Raw genomic sequence first — 18,334 nt, forward strand, 5'->3', positions numbered from 1 at the left:
AAAAAATCAAGAAGCCATGGGTTGGACTCTTTCCGATCTAAAAGGAATTAGTCCTTCATATTGCATGCACAAGATCTTAATGGAAGAGGATTTTAAGCCGGTAGCTCAACCACAACGCCGCTTAAATCCTACTATGAAGGAGGTTGTTAGAAAGGAAGTTGTCAAGCTGTTGGAGGCGGGAATGATTTACCCGATTTCGGATAGTCCATGGGTTAGTCCTGTGCATGTGGTTCCGAAGAAAGGTGGAATTACCGTGATCCGAAATGACAAGGATGAGTTGATCCCGACTAAAGTTGCAACGGGGGGGCGAATGTGTATTGATTATAGGCGGTTGAATACCGCAACTCGAAAAGATCATTTTCCACTCCCGTTCATGGATCAAATGCTCGAAAGACTCTCGGGGCAACAATACTATTGTTTCTTGGATGGCTATTCCGGGTATAACCAAATTTCGGTTGACCCGGCCGATCATGAAAAGACGGCTTTCACATGTCCGTTTGGAGTTTTCGCATACCGAAAAATGCCCTTTAGGTTGTGCAATGCACCGACGACTTTCCAAAGATGTGTGTGTAGCACCTCAAATTTGCACCTCCCATTTGTATATACATTTCATTTTTTAGGTCACTAACATCACATTAACATTGCATTAGCATTGCATAGTCCATTACATGTCATCAGGCAAGACTGGTCAGGAGATTCAACTGTGCAAGGCAACAAGAGCATTTTCCATGAGATCAAAGCCCTAGGGTTGATACAATGAGTTCATGTGACCCAAGGATCATTTTGAAGTGATTTGGCCAAGTGTTGAAGGCTCAGAATTCGTCAGTCCAAGTGCAAATCATCTGAGGCCCACAAAAGTCAACAGAAGTCAACTACACAGTCAATTGTGGATTTGGAGGTGGGAAGTGGTTAGAGATGGTTCATTCATGTCCAAACAAGTCTCATTTGACATTTCAAACATCAACATTGAAGGATTTGAGGTCAGGTCAAGACTTTCCAAAAATAGCAGGTGACCTGTAATTTGAACTTTCCAAAAATGGAAAGGTTTTAGACCAACTTCAACTCAAGATTACATCATCAAGAAAGCTTCAAATAAAATTTTGTCCAACATGAAAGTTGAATATCTTTCTATCCCATTTACAAAAAGTCCAAGATCATGGATTTCTCATGTGTGGTTGAGGAGTTATGGTCCAATCATGGCAAAGTGTGTTCAAAAGTTCAAATGGACAACTTTCAAACCAAAACTCCAAAATGAGTGGTTCTTTTTGCATTTTGATCCTTATAACATGTACTTTCCAAGCATACCATTACTTGACATGAATTTCATTTGCATAGGCATGTGCTCACTCATGAGGTTTTTGGAAGAAAATTGCATAACATCTTTTTGGTTGATCATGAGCATAGAAAACCAATCCAAAACCTTGCATGAACTCATTTTAAGTGGATTTGGGCCTTGAAAGAGTACTGTTCACGTGCATGGGGTGCATGAAGTGAAAAACTCATTTTTGCACAATTACCTTCCAACTTACTAATCACAATTGCATTTAGCCTAAGCAAGTCTTAAACATGATTAGCATGGAGTATATATACTTAATCGTAACTGTTTTTGATCATTAGCACATTTTCAGATCTAGAATCACAAAATTCTCAAAAAATTTCTCTCAAACTTTTTCCAAAATTCTTCAAACAAGAGCATCCTCTATTGATCAATTCATCCTCCTGAAGCACTGTTGAGAAGATTTGGACGTGGAAGTGGAAGAAATCGTGGCATATTGAGCTAGGTTCAAAGTGTGAAGCATCCATGGCAGTTGAAGATTAAGCTGGATTCGTGTACAATTGAGCTTCAATTTCATCATCATTCACCTCACCAAGCATTGTGGAGAGGATCTGAGGCTTGGCTAAGCTTGTAACATGTGATTCCAAGATCTGCTCATCAAGAAGGTTGGTTTTCGACCTCTTTTATTTTGCAATTCTTTGTTATATTCATGAAGATCTTCCAATGGTGATGATTCTGGTACAAACTTGGAGTGATTTGGTGCACTATACACAAAGATATGTTCAATTGAAGTTTTGATGTTAATCTTTCTTTTCTTCGATTTGGCTTGGATATGTTGTTTTTTGCATGATTTGTTTGTGAATCCTTGATGCATGTGTGATGATGATTCGATTGATGTAGCTATTTGTGATTTCTGGACATGTTTTTGGATTTCTGGAAATTTGTTCTTCATGTTCATCCTGGAGAAGATGAACTTCATACATTTCCAGATTGCCTAGGATTTTGCTACGGATTTAGCTAGGAAACTCATGCATTTTGCTACGAAATCTGGAATTTCCTAGCGCTTAGGGTTTGTGCCAAAACGTAGTCGTTTTGTTGAGCGCGCCAATTTTGAAAACGCGCCAGGTTCGATTCCTGGCTGGAGAGGATTTTCAAATGGAATGCCATTTTCTCAATTTCCCACATTATTCCATGTTTGGCTCTATTTCATTTTTCAAATTTTTTCCTCAACTTCAAAAATCATATAAAAATGAAAAATGCTCCAATTGATCTCCAATTTTTTGCATTGTGTTCCTTATCTTGTCTAGTTTTTTATGATTATTGAATTGCAAGTTGTGCCTGGCTTAAAAAATGATTTGTTCTAGGGTGATTGAACATGTGCCCATTCATGATATTGCCTTATTCATTTGATCATAAAATGCTTGTTTCTTATCCAATGCTTCTGAAATTTTGTGTGTGATTTCTAGACATGTTGAGTGACATTTTGGCTTTGGTTTGAGATTTTTCCCATGCTCCCATTCTGTTTTATGCTCATGCTAACTTGGTGTGACAATTTGTGTCACACATGTGATTGTTTGGATTATGCTATGTGATTTCCATGCCTAATGATGTCCTATGCCTCTGATTTTTTGTGTAATGATCATGTTGGGTGTTAGGATTACTCATGAATTTTGCCAAGATTATTTGAGTTATTTTTGATTTAATGTGCATTTTTTCTTCTGATGTCTCAATGTGATCACCATTTGCATGCCTTGCCATGTTTTGCTCATGAAATGAATATGATTAATGATTTTGATGTGGGACTTTTTGAGATTTGTTCTGGATTGAATGATGATGATTCATGTTGAATTTCATGTTCTGTTTTGAGTTTTTTCTCCATCTTTGACCCTAGGCTTTGACCTAGTGGTTTGTGGCTTACATGTGCGCTTTGATTTCAGGTTTAAACATCCAAGTCCATGGTTGATGATGCTTCCTCATTTGAGCATTGATGTTTGCTCTTGATTACTAACATTTGTTTGTTTTGTAGGTTGATGCTAACTCATTTGAGTTTGCCTTGTGGCTTGCACATTGTGAATATTGTCTGTCTGTTTGTTATTGCCTGTTGACTGGTTGTCTGTACATTTAAGCTGACTGGTTTAGATTTTTTACAGGTACCTAAGTTGCTTTGAGTTCATTTGAACTCGCTTTTGCTAGCTTGTGGTTTCCTTACCACCAAGGTATAATTCCTTTGACTTCATGTAGTCTGGAAGACCTGTCCTGTTATGTGGGCAGACATCTGTCTGAAGCCCTCCTTAAGAGGCAATGCTTGTGTTTGTTTATTTCATGCCCTGTACATATCAAAGACCTCCTAAGTGAAGAGGCATTGGCAGATACAAGGGATGTGCAATCCATCCCCTGCTATTCAGTTGTGTCATTCACCTTGCTCACACCATTGTGTTGATGCATTGTGGGTAATAACCCAAGATCCAGGTTGTGTCAGTCACTTGTGGAGTAGAGTCCCACATTCTGGACTCCCACACTTTCTATTTGAGTCAAGCTCTCCTAGGCCAAGGATAAGAGCTGTGAGGTCTTACCCTCACTTCCCATTTCCTCTGCTTCACCCTAACTCTCAATGTTAGGGTTAAGAGCTAATCATACCCCATTCCAGTGGCTTGTTTGTTGAGGTTGATATGACCCCTTGACTAAAGCCTAGCCTTGTATGAGCCCATTTGTTTGCATATAGTGTGTGTGCTTGCTTTTTATGCTTGTATGTGTTTGACTGTGTTGTTTAGGCTAGCTTGCTTCTTGTGCAAGTTAGGTTAGAAACCTCAACATAGGGATCGTATGCATGACAACTTCTAGGCTCGAGTCGTAGTCTCCCTAGTAGTTTGTGTCTCCCTTTGTCTCTAGTTAGGTTAGAAGTTCTTTCCCTGTTTAGGGGAACTTCTCACCCTGATCCTCATACCAGATGAGGTACGTAGGCAGGAGATAAGCTGATCTCTCCGGGCGCCCTTTTCTTTTTCAACCTTTTGTTTTGTTTGTGTTGTGTTGGAGTCTGACGTAAGTCCAGCGATTGGCAGTTGGTTTCCTGTATGTGTTTTTTTGTTGGAGTCTGACGTAAATCCAGCGATTGGCAGTCGGTTTCCTGTGTGTGTGTTTGTTGGTTCGGAGTCTGATGTAAGTCCAGCGATTGGCATTCGGTTTCCATGTTTGCCTGTTTGTGTGGAGTCTGACGTAAGTCCAGCGATTGGCAGTCGGTTTCCTGTATGGATTTTGTTTGGCGTGCGTTAGCCGAGCTACGAGTGCTCTGATTCTTCTCTGGTCAAAGAAGATACGTATGCATAGGATGCGACATCCTAGCGAGCACGTTTCCCCCTGTCCGAACTACTTCGACTCTGATGTCTGTGCCTGACAGACTACGTAGGCTCAGGATGCGATATCCTGCCGAGTTAGTTTCTTCCGTCTTCCTGTGTGTTCCTTCCAGCCTCGTGTGCAGTTTGTGAGCAGTCTTTAGCAACCTTTCTTCTATCCTTTCTGAGCGTGGATCCCGTCGAGTACGACGGATGCGTAGGGGTGCTAATACCTTCCTTTCGCATAACCGACTCCCGATCCCATCTTTCTCTGGTTGCGAGACCATGTCTTTTCCAGGTTTACTTCGAGCATTTCCTTTCCCTCTTTTGGGATAAATAACGCACGGTGGCGGCTCTGTTGTTTCGTTTTCCCGCCGGTTTTTCGCGTAATGCGACAGCTGGCGACTCTGCTGGGGACTATCCCGAGAAGTTGACCTCTTGCTGGTCCATCTTCCCTAAGCGAGTCTCTCCTAGCGCTCGTTAGAATAGGGTTTGGTTGCTTTTGCTGTTTCATTTATTGCATTCATTTGTTTATTGTTTGTATTTATGTTTGCATTTATGTTTGCATTCATCATATTTTCATCTGTGTTGGCTGGTTGTTTGTTTCTCTGTTGGGGTGGGAGTTACATGAGGTAAAAGGCCCAATACCCAGGCTATGAGTGAACTCTAGGACACCTAGGAATAGAGTGATTCTTGGGAAGCGGGTGGTATTGCGCCACTTAGCGGAACTTGATATCACGAGCAGTTCAGATCCTGATGGGGTATTATCGGTACATACATCTGGTGTGTACACGATGATATTCTATGAAAGGGTTATTTATCCTGTGTTTCTCTCTACCTTACCCTGGCCTAGATGACACGCGTGAGTGGGGAGGGAATGATCATTATTACAGGTACCGTTGGTGACTTGTTGGTGACTTGTTGGTGACTCTTGGTCCTGTTGGTGACTTGGTTCTACAGATTGGGTCTCAAATGACTTTGGGTCTCAGATGATTTTGTGGGTCCGAATTCAAGCCGAAACTTTGATCTTGTGCTTCGTGAGGCACAACCAGCCAGTCGTGTTTGCATCATTTGCATCATAGCATGTTTATTTTCAAAAAAAAAAGATGAAAAAAAATCAAAAGAAATGGAAAAAAAAGAAAAAAGCTAATATCTTCATGCATATCATTTCTCAGGTTCATTCAGGAGTCTATTCACTGTGAGAGATGGCATCCGTTCCCGAGTTGAAGCGGAAGACTTGCACCTACAGTTTTCACCGTGAGCCATTGACGTCTCTGATAGAGTTGAGCAACCTTGTGACCGGCGGTAATCAGAAGGCGTTTGTTGATCAATATGGGGACTTGTTGACACTATTGAAGATGGTGGTAGATCTAGTGTCGTTGTAGACTCTTCTACAGTTCTACGACCCGGAACTCCGATGTTTCACTTTCCAGGACTATCAATTAGTGCCCACTCTTGAGGAGTATTTTATCCTGATGAATGTCCCGATCCGATACCAGGTTCCTTTCTTGGATGTTCCGGAGGAGGTTGATTTCAGAGTTGTTGCCAGAGTTCTTCATCTGAGTGTCAGAGAAGTGAGTGACAATTGGAAGTCGAGTGGTGATGTGGTGGGGTTGCCTTTGAAGTACTTGTTGAGGATGGCTAGAGAAGAAGCAAAGAAGGGAAATTGGGAAGCCTTTCATGCCCAGTTGGCTATCATGATTTATGGGATTGTCTTGTTCCCGAGTATGCCCAATTTTGTGGACTATGCTACTGTCATTATTTTCCTTGGAGGAAACCCGGTTCCTACTCTGTTAGCTGACACTTACTATGCTATTCACAGTAGGCATGGTAAGGGTGGAGCTATCAGATGTTGTCTCCCATTGCTACTCAGATGGTTCTTGTCTCTTCTGCCAGTCAGTGGACCTTTTGTAGATGCTCAGAGCACTCATAAGTGGACTCAGAGGGTTATGTCTCTTACCTCTTATGATATCAGGTGGCAATCTTACCGGATGGATGTGCGTAATGTCATCATGAGTTGTGGAGAGTTTCGTAATGTGCCACTTATAGGGACTAAGGGTTGCATCAATTACAACCCGGTTCTTTCTCTTCGGCAGTTGGGGTTTGTGATGAATGGAAGACCACTTGATGCTGAGATAGCTGAAAGTGTGTATTTTGAGAAGCGGAGTGACCCTGCTAGATTGGAGCAAGTAGGAAGAGCTTGGAAGACCATTGGTGTCAAAGATGGAGTTGTTTTGGGGAAGAAGTTTGCCATTGCTATGCCTGACTACATTGAGTGGGTCAAGAAGAGAGTGGAGACTTTGTTGTTGCCCTATGATAGGATGGAGTCTTTGCAAGAGCAACCACCTTTGATCCTTGATGAGAATGTGCCTGCTGAGCAGTACAAGCAAGCCTTGATGGAGAATCTCCAGTTGAAAGAGAAGGAACAAGATACCCAGATGGAGCTTTACAAAGCCAAAGCTGACAAGTTGAACTTGGCTCATCAACTCAAAGAGGTGTAGGGTGAAGATGTTGCTAGATTGAAGAGCAAGAAGAGGTCCTATGAAGAGATGGAGACCTTGTTGAATACAGAATACCGGGAGTGCTTGAGGTTGCAGAGAGCTGAAGCCAGTTATCAGAAGAAGATAAGAGACTTGGAGAAGCAACTCAGAGATAAAGACGTCCAATTGAAGAAGGAGGTAGACTTGAGACATGCATCAGAGACAACTGAAGGAGAAGCTCACTCCTCTGCCAGAATGCTCAGAATGTGACCTGTTGATAGACCAGTACCATTATCTGAAGACGCTCATTCCTGGAGGACATCTTTCCTAGGTTGTATCTGATGTTTATGTTGAGAATCACCTCCAGGCTTGTTGGATGGGATTCATTGTTGTACTCTGATCATTTGGATCTTTGAACCTCTGTTGTATGATCTTTGTTGCTCAGGTCTATAGATGAGATTGCTGATGTTTCACCTTGTGCTCATTATCCTGTGTATGTTGTTCTTTGCTTTGTTTGTATTGCAGGGTTGCCATTTCTTGAAAGATGAATAGGCTCTTGAATGCCTGAGAAATGAACATATCATGTGCATCATACGCATCATAAGCATCATACACACATCATTTTTGCATTACAGGTGTTCTTGCTCGAGACTTCTCACTCTGGTTTCTGTTTTAGGCAGGATAGCTGATCAATGCCCGCACCGCTACACAACCCGGCTGAATCAACAGAGAAATATGGACCAAGTGCAAGCAAAATTGGCAGAGATGAGGGCTAACATGGCCCAATTCATGACAATGATGCAAGGGGTCGTTCAAGGGCAAGAGGAGCTGCGTGCCTTAGCCCAGAGACAAGAAGTTGTGCTCCCACCGCCTAGTCGTGCTTCGCCAGTGGGTGTTCCGGTGAATGATAATGTTGTTGTTGCTCCCGTCAATGATTATGCCGTGGGTGATGATTTGAGGGGAATCAGAATCAACGGACAGCCTCTTGCTGCAGAGACTGTTAATGCCAGAGCAACCCGTGCTCCCGTGTGCCATCCTGCTCCGCTGGTTGACAGGCAGGAAGACATGTTCACGCTGCTCAGTGAAGATGATGATGTTGGAAGAGTTGAAGAGAGGGATATGAAGGTTGATGCCCTAGCTGAGAAGATCAGAGCCATGGAGTGTCAGAACTCTTTGGGGTTTGATGTTACGAATATGGGCCTGGTGGAAGGGTTGAGGATTCCCTATAAGTTCAAAGCGCCCTCATTTGACAAATACAACGGTACTTCTTGTCCTCGCACCCATGTGCAGGCTTACTACAGGAAAATCTCCGCCTACACCGATGATGAGAAAATGTGGATGTATTTCTTCCAGGATAGCTTGTCTGGAGCTTCCTTGGATTGGTACATGGAGCTGAAAAGAGAATCCATTCGAAGTTGGAGAGATCTGGGTGAGGCCTTCTTGAGGCAGTACAAACATAATATGGACATGGCGCCGAGCCAGACTCAGTTGCAGAGTCTATGTCAGAAATCTGGTGAAAGTTTCAAAGAGTACGCCCAGAGATGGTGTGAATTGGCCGCAAGAGTGCAACCCCCTATGCTGGAGAGGGAATTGACTGACATGTTTATCGGGACATTACAAGGTGTATTCATGGACCGGATCGGAAGCTGCCCGTTCGGTAGTTTTTCAGATGTTGTAATTTGTGGGGAGAGGACAGAGAGCCTTATTAAAGTTGGGAAGATTCAGGATGCTGGTTCCTCATCTTCAAAAAAGCCATTTGCTGGGGCACCACGTAGGAGGGAGGGTGAGACGAATGCTGTGCACAGTAGAAGAAATGTGAACAGAGGGCAATATCGCCAGGTTGCTGTTGTAACCATTCCAGCACCTCAACCACGTCAACAACAACAACAGAGGGTTCAACAACCACCACCACCACAACAACAACAACAACAACAACAACAACGTTCGTTTCAGCCGAGACAGAGAATGCCGGATCGTCATTTTGACCCGTTACCGATGACATATGCTGAATTGCTGCCCGAATTGCTCAAGTTAGGGTTTGTGGAGTTGCGCACAATGGCTCCGTTGACAAAGATACCACCTGGGTATGATGCCAACGTTCGTTGTGACTTCCACTCTGGTGCACCGGGGCACCATATCGAGAACTGCCGGGCTTTTCATCATAAGGTCCAGGACTTAATTGACGCCAAAACTATCAATTTTGCTCTTGTGCCTAATGTTGTGAACAACCCTATGCCTCAGCATGGTGCGCATAGGGTGAACCATGTGGAAGATGGAGAAGCTGAGGACTTGATAGTCGATGTTGAAGATGTTCAGACTTCATTGCTGGTTGTGAAGGATCGTCTGTTGAATGGGGGAGTATTCTTGGGCTGTTATGAAGACTGTTCAGATTGTGTTCATTCAGAGAATGGTTGTGTACAGTTGAGGGCTGGTATCCAGAGATTGATGGATGAGGGTTGTCTGCAGTTTGCCCGGGTCGTGAAGGATCGTGGGGTGGTGTCAACTGTCACCATTTATTTCAAACCGTCCGAGGGACGTGGCCAGAGGATTGTCAGTGCACCCACAACTGTTGGTACTCCAGTTACCATTTCTGCTCCAGTAACTGTCAGTGCCCCCACTACTATTGTTGCTTCGGTAAGAAGGGCCGTTGAGAACAGCAGGGATGTGCCGTGGAAGTATGACAATGCCTACCGCAGTAACCGAAGGGCTGAAAGTCAGATCAGGCCGGTTAATCAAGCTCCGGTGACTATTGGTTTGCCAATTAGAGCTCCTGTGACTGTGGGTCCAGTGCTGGACAATGTTGGGGGACCTGGAGGTTTCACAAGGAGTGGTCGTCTGTTTGCACCGCAGCCGTTGAGGGACAACAACGCTGAGGCTCTCGCCAAAGCAAAAGGTAAGCAAACGGTGGTTGAGGAAGAACCTGTTCAGAAGGAGGCGCCTGAGGGTTCATTCGAGAAAGATGTGGAGGAGTTTATGAAGATTATTAAGAAGAGTGACTACAAGATTGTAGATCAGCTGAATCAAACTCCGTCCAAGATTTCCATACTCTCATTGCTGTTATGCTCTGAGGCACACCGTAATGCTTTGTTGAAGATGCTGAATTTGGCTTACGTGCCTCAGGATATCTCTGTCTACCAGTTGGAGGGGGTTATTGCCAATGTCAGTACGAGGCATGGTTTGGGGTTTACAGATTTGGATCTGACGCCTGAAGGTCGTAACCATAACAAGGCCCTGCATATCACTATGGAGTGCAAAGGCTCAGTATTATCACATGTGCTGGTGGATACTGGCTCATCTTTGAATGTGCTGCCTAAGAAGACTCTGGGCAAGATTGATGTTGAAGGGGTTATACTCACTCCGAGTGATCTTATCATTCGTGCTTTTGATGGATCCAAACGGTCTGTTTTTGGTGAAGTCACGTTGCCGGTGAAGATTGGCCCGGAGGTGTTTGATATCATCTTCTATGTGATGGATATTCAGCCAGCATATAGTTGTTTATTGGGGCGTCCCTGGATACATGGGGCTGGGGCAGTTTCGTCAACTCTCCATCAGAAGCTGAAGTATGTCTGGAACGGTCAGATTGTGACTGTGTGCGGCGAGGAAGACATTCTGGTGAGTCATTTATCCTCTTTCAAGTATGTAGAGGTGGATGGCGAGATCCATGAAACTCTATGCCAGGCATTCGAGACTGTTGCTCTTGAGAGAGTGGCTTTCGCTGAGCAGAAGAAGCCAGGTGCCTCGATTGCGTCATACAGGCAGGCTATGGAGGTTGTCAATTCGGGCAATGCAGAAGGCTGGGGCAAGATGGTGGACCTGCCCGTCAAAGAAGATAAGTTCGGTATTGGTTATCAACCTCTGCAGGCAGAGCAAAATGAGCAGAAAGGGCCGAGTACCTTTACCAGCGCTGGGCTGATGAATCATGGTGACGTCTTTGCAGCCGGTGGTGAAGACTGTGACAGTGATTGTGATCTGGACAACTGGGTTCGCCCGTGTGCACCAGGGGAGTCGATCAACAACTGGACAGCAGAGGAAGTAGTCCAAGTTACTCTTCAAACAGAGTAATTTTCTTTTGTTTTTCATTTTGCACAAAACCCTACGTTCTGCCCAAGACGTAGTGGTTCATTGTAGGGCCTCATCATGTTTTTCAATGATATCATTAATAAAGGACGTTTTGCAAACAATTTTGTGATCCTTGTCTTTCTGTTTTTGTTTTGCATTTTTAAAATAAAAATAAAAATGGCAATGTGTTTTTATTTTTGTGACTTTCTTGAACTCTTTTTTCTAAAATAAAGCATTAAACATGCAGAAGTGATCTTACGGACTCCACTATGAACAGTTCTGTTATGGCTCAGTATGATTTCAATAATCTCATCTACCAAGCTGAAGAGGAGAGTGAGGAAGACTGTGAACTCCCCAAAGAACTGGTTAGATTATTGAAGCAGGAGGAAAGGGTCATCCAACCTCATCAGGAGGAGTTGGAGATTATTAATCTTGGTACTGAGGATGCCAGAAAAGAGATTAAAATCGGGGCTGCTTTGAAGGAAGATGTCAAGAGAAGGTTGATTGAGATGCTGAGAGAATATGTGGAGATATTCGCCTGGTCGTATCAAGATATGCCGGGGTTGGATACAGATATTGTGGTGCATATACTACCTCTCAGAGAAGATTGTCCTTCAGTCAAGCAGAAGCTTCGGAGAACTAGTCCTGATATGGCTGTCAAGATCAAGGAAGAAGTTCATAAGCAGTTGGATGCGGGTTTTCTATCAGTTACTACTTATCCCCCGTGGGTTGCCAACATCGTTCCCGTACCGAAGAAGGATGGCAAAGTCAGGATGTGTGTTGATTACCGGGATTTGAACAGAGCGAGTCCGAAAGACGACTTCCCATTACCTCACATTGATGTATTGGTTGATAATACGGCTCAATCCTCGGTTTTCTCTTTCATGGATGGATTCTCTAGATATAATCAGATTAAGATGGCACCAGAGGACATGGAAAAGACGACATTCATTACACCTTGGGGCACGTTCTGCTATAAGGTGATGCCATTTGGGCTGAAGAATGCCGGTGCTACCTATCAGAGGGCTATGACGACTCTCTTTCATGACATGATGCACAAAGAGATCGAAGTGTACGTGGATGATATGATTGTGAAGTCGCAGACAGAAGAGGAGCACCTGGTAAATTTGCAGAAGTTGTTTGACAGACTGAGAAAATTCAAACTGAGGATAAATCCAAACAAGTGTACGTTTGGGGTGAGATCCAGGAAGCTGTTAGGCTTCATTGTCAGTGAGAAAGGGATTGAGGTTGATCCAGCAAAAGTAAAAGCTATACAAGAAATGCCTGAACCAAAAACTGAAAAGCAGGTTCGTGGGTTTTTAGGGAGATTGAACTACATTGCACGGTTTGTATCTCACCTAACTGCCACGTGTGAACCAATATTCAAATTGCTAAGAAAGAATCAAGCAATCAGGTGGAATGATGACTGTCAGAAAGCTTTTGACAAGATAAAAGAGTATTTACAGAAACCTCCAATCCTCATACCTCCCGTTCCGAGGAGACCTCTGATAATGTACCTGTCAGTGACTGAGAACTCGATGGGGTGTGTATTGGGACAGCATGACGAGTCTGGTCGAAAAGAGCATGCCATATACTACCTTAGCAAAAATTTTACCGACTGTGAAATCAAATATTCACAGCTTGAGAAAACTTGTTGTGCTTTGGCCTGGGCTTCTCGCCGACTAAGGCAGTATATGTTGAACCATACTACCTTATTGATTTCTAAGATGGATCCAGTGAAATACATCTTTGAGAAGCCGGCTCTCACCGGACGTGTTGCCCGTTGGCAGATGATTTTAACAGAGTATGATATCCAGTACACGTCGCAGAAGGCCATCAAAGGTAGTATTCTGTCAGACTACCTTGCCGAGCAACCGATCGATGATTATCAGCCAATGATGTTTGAATATCCTGATGAAGACATCATGTATCTTAAGATGAAAGATTGTGAAGAGCCTCTTGTCGAGGAAGGACCGGATCCTGATGACAAGTGGACACTGATGTTTGATGGGGCTGTGAATATGAACGGTAACGGTGTTGGGGCAGTGCTCATTAATCCAAAAGGGGCTCATATACCTTTTTCTGCCAGACTGACTTTTGATGTAACCAACAACGAGGCTGAGTATGAAGCTTGTATCATGGGGATAGAAGAAGCCATTGATTTAAGGATCAAAACTCTTGATCTCTATGGAGATTCCGCTCTAGTTATTAACCAGGTCAATGGAGATTGGAATACCAATCAGCCGCATTTGATTCCTTATAGAGATTACACCAGAAGGATCCTGACGTTCTTCAAGAAGGTGAAGTTGTATCATGTCCCCCGGGATGAGAATCAGATGGCTGACACCTTGGCTACTTTGTCGTCCATGATCAAAGTTCATTGGTGGAATCATGTGCCACATGTTATGGTGAATCGACTCGAAAGGCCTGCGTATGTGTTTGCAGCCGAGTCTGTTGTTGATGAGAAGCCATAGTACTATGACATCAAGAATTTCCTCAAGAGCCAGAAGTACCCTGAAGGTGCGTCGAAGAATGACAAGAAAAACCTGAGAAGGCTATCTGGAAGCTTTTATTTGAATCAGGATGATGTGTTGTACAAGAGAAACTTTGACATGGTTCTGCTCAGATGCGTGGATAGACACGAAGCAGACATGTTGATGCAAGAAGTGCACGAAGGATCTTTTGGTACCCATTCTGGTGGTCATGCAATGTCCAAGAAATTGTTGAGAGCCGGTTATTACTGGATGACTATGGAATCCGATTGTTTCAAATACGCTCAGAAGTGCCATAAATGCCAGATCTATGCTGATAAGGTGCATGTACCACCAAGCCCTCTGAATGTCATGAATTCGCCTTGGTCGTATGCCATGTGGGGCATTGATATGATTGGGAAGATCAAGCCTACTGCTTCTAATGGACATCACTTCATCCTGGTTGCGATTGATTACTTCACCAAGTGGGTGGAAGCAGCTTCCTATGCTAATGTTACCAAGCAAGTGGTTGCCCGGTTTATTAAGAAGGAAATCAGCTGTCGTTATGGGGTTCCTGAGAGAATCATCACTGATAATGGTTCGAATCTCAATAACAAGATGATGAAAGAGCTTTGTAAAGATTTCAAGATTGAACATCACAATTCTTCTCCTTACAGACCAAAGATGAATGGTGTTGTAGAGGCGGCAAATAAGAATATTAAGAAGATTGTGCAGAAGATGGTCGTGACGTACAAGGATTGGCATGAGATGTTGCCTTTCGCTTTGCATGGGTACCGTACTTCAGTACGTACGTCGACCGGGGCAACCCCGTACTCCCTTGTGTATGGTATGGAAGCAGTCCTACCTGTTGAAGTGGAGATTCCTTCTTTGAGAGTCTTGCTGGATGTCAAGCTTGACGAAGCCGAGTGGATTCGGACAAGGTTTAATGAGTTGAGCCTTATCGAAGAAAGACGGTTAGCAGTTGTGTGCCATGGGCAGTTGTATTAGAGAAGGATGAAGAGAGCCTTTGATCAGAAAGTGCGTCCTCGAAGCTATCAGACTGGTGATTTAGTTTTGAAGAGGATCCTTCCTCCCGGTACAGATAACAGGGGCAAGTGGACTCCTAATTATGAAGGTCCATATGTTGTTAAAAAGGTTTTCTTTGGTGGAGCCTTGATGCTTACAACTATGGATGGTGAAGATTTTCCGTCCCCTGTTAACTCAGATGTAGTCAAAAAATACTTCGCATAAATTGACCCGCTGGACAAAAAGAATAAAAGAGTCCAGGCAAAAAAGGGCATCCCGGCGAACCAAAAAAAAAAGAGAAAGGTTCGGGCAAAAGTTAGGGATAAAGAATGAAAAGAATTTGTACACCCGGTAAGTCGAAAACCCGCAAGGGCGGCTTAGGGAAAAATGGGTATCCCGATGGATTGAAAACCCGAAAGGGCGATCCAGGCAAAAGAGGGATTAAAGCGAAGACTACAGTCTGAGTTATCTGTACTTCATCGCGCTTCATTGTCTACCATCTCGAAGGATGTGATCGGTTCAATCATTTTTCTCAGAAAGCAAGGAATTGGGAGAAAATTGAGGATTTGTGAGTCATAACAGAATTGGGAAATAGTGGGTGCCGTGTTCACATTGTCATTAGGATAGTTTATTTTCCTTTTGTGCGCAATTACCTCTTCCTAGGAATTGCTTCCCGATGTATTCGCCTTTTCAGGCCCATTTTCAATCAATAAAAGTCGTTATTCAGATCAATTGCTCTCTTGTTTTTATTTTTACTGTTTTGTTTGCAAAAAACGTCCGAATTTTTGATAAACATTGCATATAAAAACATGAAGGCTAGACAATAACGTGCAGAAAGATAAAACATTTGAAAATCATTTTGAATGTTGAGGACACTTGAGCGTATCTTGTCCATGCAAACCCCTGGGGGCATGTTTGCCTTGTTGTGTGCAGGTTATCCTTTGGTTCCTGGCTGAAGCAGATAAGCCACGGTTTGTTCAGGGATGTGTCAACACTGTCCAGTGATGTGAGAGGGGCTTTCCCCAGCAGTTGAAGCAGGTTCAGGGCTTGTCTCCCCAGCATATTCAAGGTCAGGAATTCCTCAGCGGGAGTAAGGCTGTTTCCCCAAGCAAGTCTGAAAGCTATCAGAACTATTTTCCCCTGCAGAGGCGTCTGTGGATAGTGTGTCCCTCAGTAGCAGGATCAAAGGCTATTCTATCCCCGGCAGGCCTAAGGTTTTTAACTCCCCAGCAGGCCTGGAAGTGGGTGTATCCCCAGCTAGTGTGAATTTGTTGATCCCCACCGAGTTGGAAGGTTGTTGTATCCCCAACGGAGGTATTAGTGAGTAGTGTATTCCTCAGCAGTCGGATTTGAAGTATTGTTATCCCCAGCGTGGTCGTGAATGCTTTTCCCCGGCAGGGTTGTGGATGTCTATCCCCAGCATGGTCTGGTCTATTACTTCCCCAACAGAGTTAGGCCTTTCCCCAGCAGGGTTGTGGATGTGCTTCCCCATCAGGGTTGTGAATGTTTTCCCCCAGCAGATCTCCCTGGCAGAGGGTTGTGTTGATGGTTTTCTCCAGCAAGTCCCCGAGTGGATTAGGTTCGGTGGAAATTATCCCCAGTAGAGTCTATCCTACCTGTGGATTGGCAGACATCCTCAGCAGAGGCGAGCATTAGTTGTTTCCCTAGCAGTGTCCCCGAGTGGATTGGATTTGGTGAAGGTTGTCCCCGGTGGGATCTATTCTTTCTCCAGCATGAGTGAGAAGTTGGCGCTATTCCTCAGACAGAGTCTCCCCACAGAGTTGGAGAATCCATTCAGATTTGTGTGCTCAGCAGAGCAATCCGTTGGCTCCCCAGCAGGAGTTTTTCATCATTTTGCATCTTACATGTAGTGATCATTGCATCCTCAAATCGCGTAGCATTTCCATTCAATATGGAGCATTACGCCATAGAAAAATTCAAACATATGCATTCATGTGTTAAACCTAATCAGACCATATCCCCGGCAGAGGCGGGTCATTGTTCAACATCTGTACAACATGTTTGCTACAGTTGCTCCTGATAGCATTCAGGATTGATTAATCCCCTCAGAGAGATTTATTTCCTCACCCGTCCGTGAAAGGAAAGCTTGATTCTCCCTAGTGAGATCCCCAACAAGTGTTTAGCCTTGCCTTGACGTATTGAAGATGTCATTCTTGTGATACCGGTAAGTGTCATGTCAGCACCCATGTGTGTTCTTTTCTTGGTGTCGGTAAACACCATCGTTTTGGTGTCGGTAAACATCGAGTCTTTCTTCCAGTCATCGGTTGATGTCTGGTCGTCTTTCTTTGGTGTCGGTAAACATCGAGTCCCACTCCAGTCATTGGTAAATGTCTGGTCGTCCCTTATTGATGTCGGTAAACATCATCTTCCGATGTTCGTAACATTTTCTTCCTTCATCCAGTGAAGTGTTCACCTCTCCGTTGGTGTCGATAAACGTTGAGTTTTTCCTATTCGCCCGTGGACGTTTAGTTGTATCTCTTCCTATCCCCCAGTGAAATATTCACCTCTCCGTTGGTGTCGATAAACGTTGAATTTTTTCCCATTCGTCCGTTGACGTATGGTTGTATATCTCTTTCCCCAGTTCATCCGTTGATGTCTGGTCACCTCTCCGTTGGTGTCGATAAACGTCGAGCTTCTCCCGTTCATCCGTTGACGTCTGGTCGAGTCCTTTCCCATTCATCCGTTGATGTCTGATCACCTCTCCGTTGGTGTCGATAAACGTTGAGTTTTTCCCATTCGTCCGTTGACGTCTGGATGTATCCCTTTCCCAGTTCATCCATTGATGTCTGATCACCTCTCCGTTGGTGTTGATAAACGTCGAAGTTTTTCCCAGTTGTCCGTTGACATCTGTTTGTATATCTTCATCCCAGTCATCGGTAAATGTTTGGTCGTCTTTTGTTGGTGTCGGTAAACATCATCTTTCGATGTCGGTAAACATCGAGTCTCATCCCAGTTATCGGTAAATGTCTGGTTGTTCCCCAGCCAGAGATCCCTAGTAGAGTCGTCGGTAAACGTCTTGTCTGGTTACTATTGCAAATATCCTGTTCATTTCCCGCAGAGTGCAAATTTCTACGGTTCTTTGGTATTCAATCCCTGTTTACCCTGAAGGTCTGACAACCGTTGCTCTCATCCGTTCAGGTTCCCAGTTGATTGAATAGGGGCAGCTGTAGCACCTCAAATTTGCACCTCCCATTTGTATATACATTTCATTTTTTAGGTCACTAACATCACATTAACATTGCATTAGCATTGCATAGTCCATTACATGTCATCAGGCAAGACTGGTCAGGAGATTCAACTATGCAAGGCAACAAGAGCATTTTCCATGAGATCAAAGCCCTAGGGTTGATACAATGAGTTCATGTGACCCAAGGATAATTTTGTAGTGATTTGGCCAAGTGTTGAAGGCTCAGAATTCATCAGTCCATGTGCAAATCATCTAAGGCCCACAAAAGTCAACAGAAGTCAACTGCACAGTCAATTATGGATTTGGAGGTGGGAAGTGGTTAGAGATGGTTCATTCATGTCCAAACAAGTCTCATTTGACATTTCAAACATCAACATTAAAGGATTTGAGGTCAGGTCAAGACTTTCCAAAAATAGCAGGTGACCTGTAATTTGAACTTTCCAAAAATGGAAAGGTTTTAGACCAACTTCAACTCAAGATTATAT

Source organism: Lathyrus oleraceus, chromosome 7, assembly GCF_024323335.1.
Source record: "Lathyrus oleraceus cultivar Zhongwan6 chromosome 7, CAAS_Psat_ZW6_1.0, whole genome shotgun sequence".
Taxonomy (NCBI): Eukaryota; Viridiplantae; Streptophyta; class Magnoliopsida; order Fabales; family Fabaceae; genus Lathyrus; species Lathyrus oleraceus.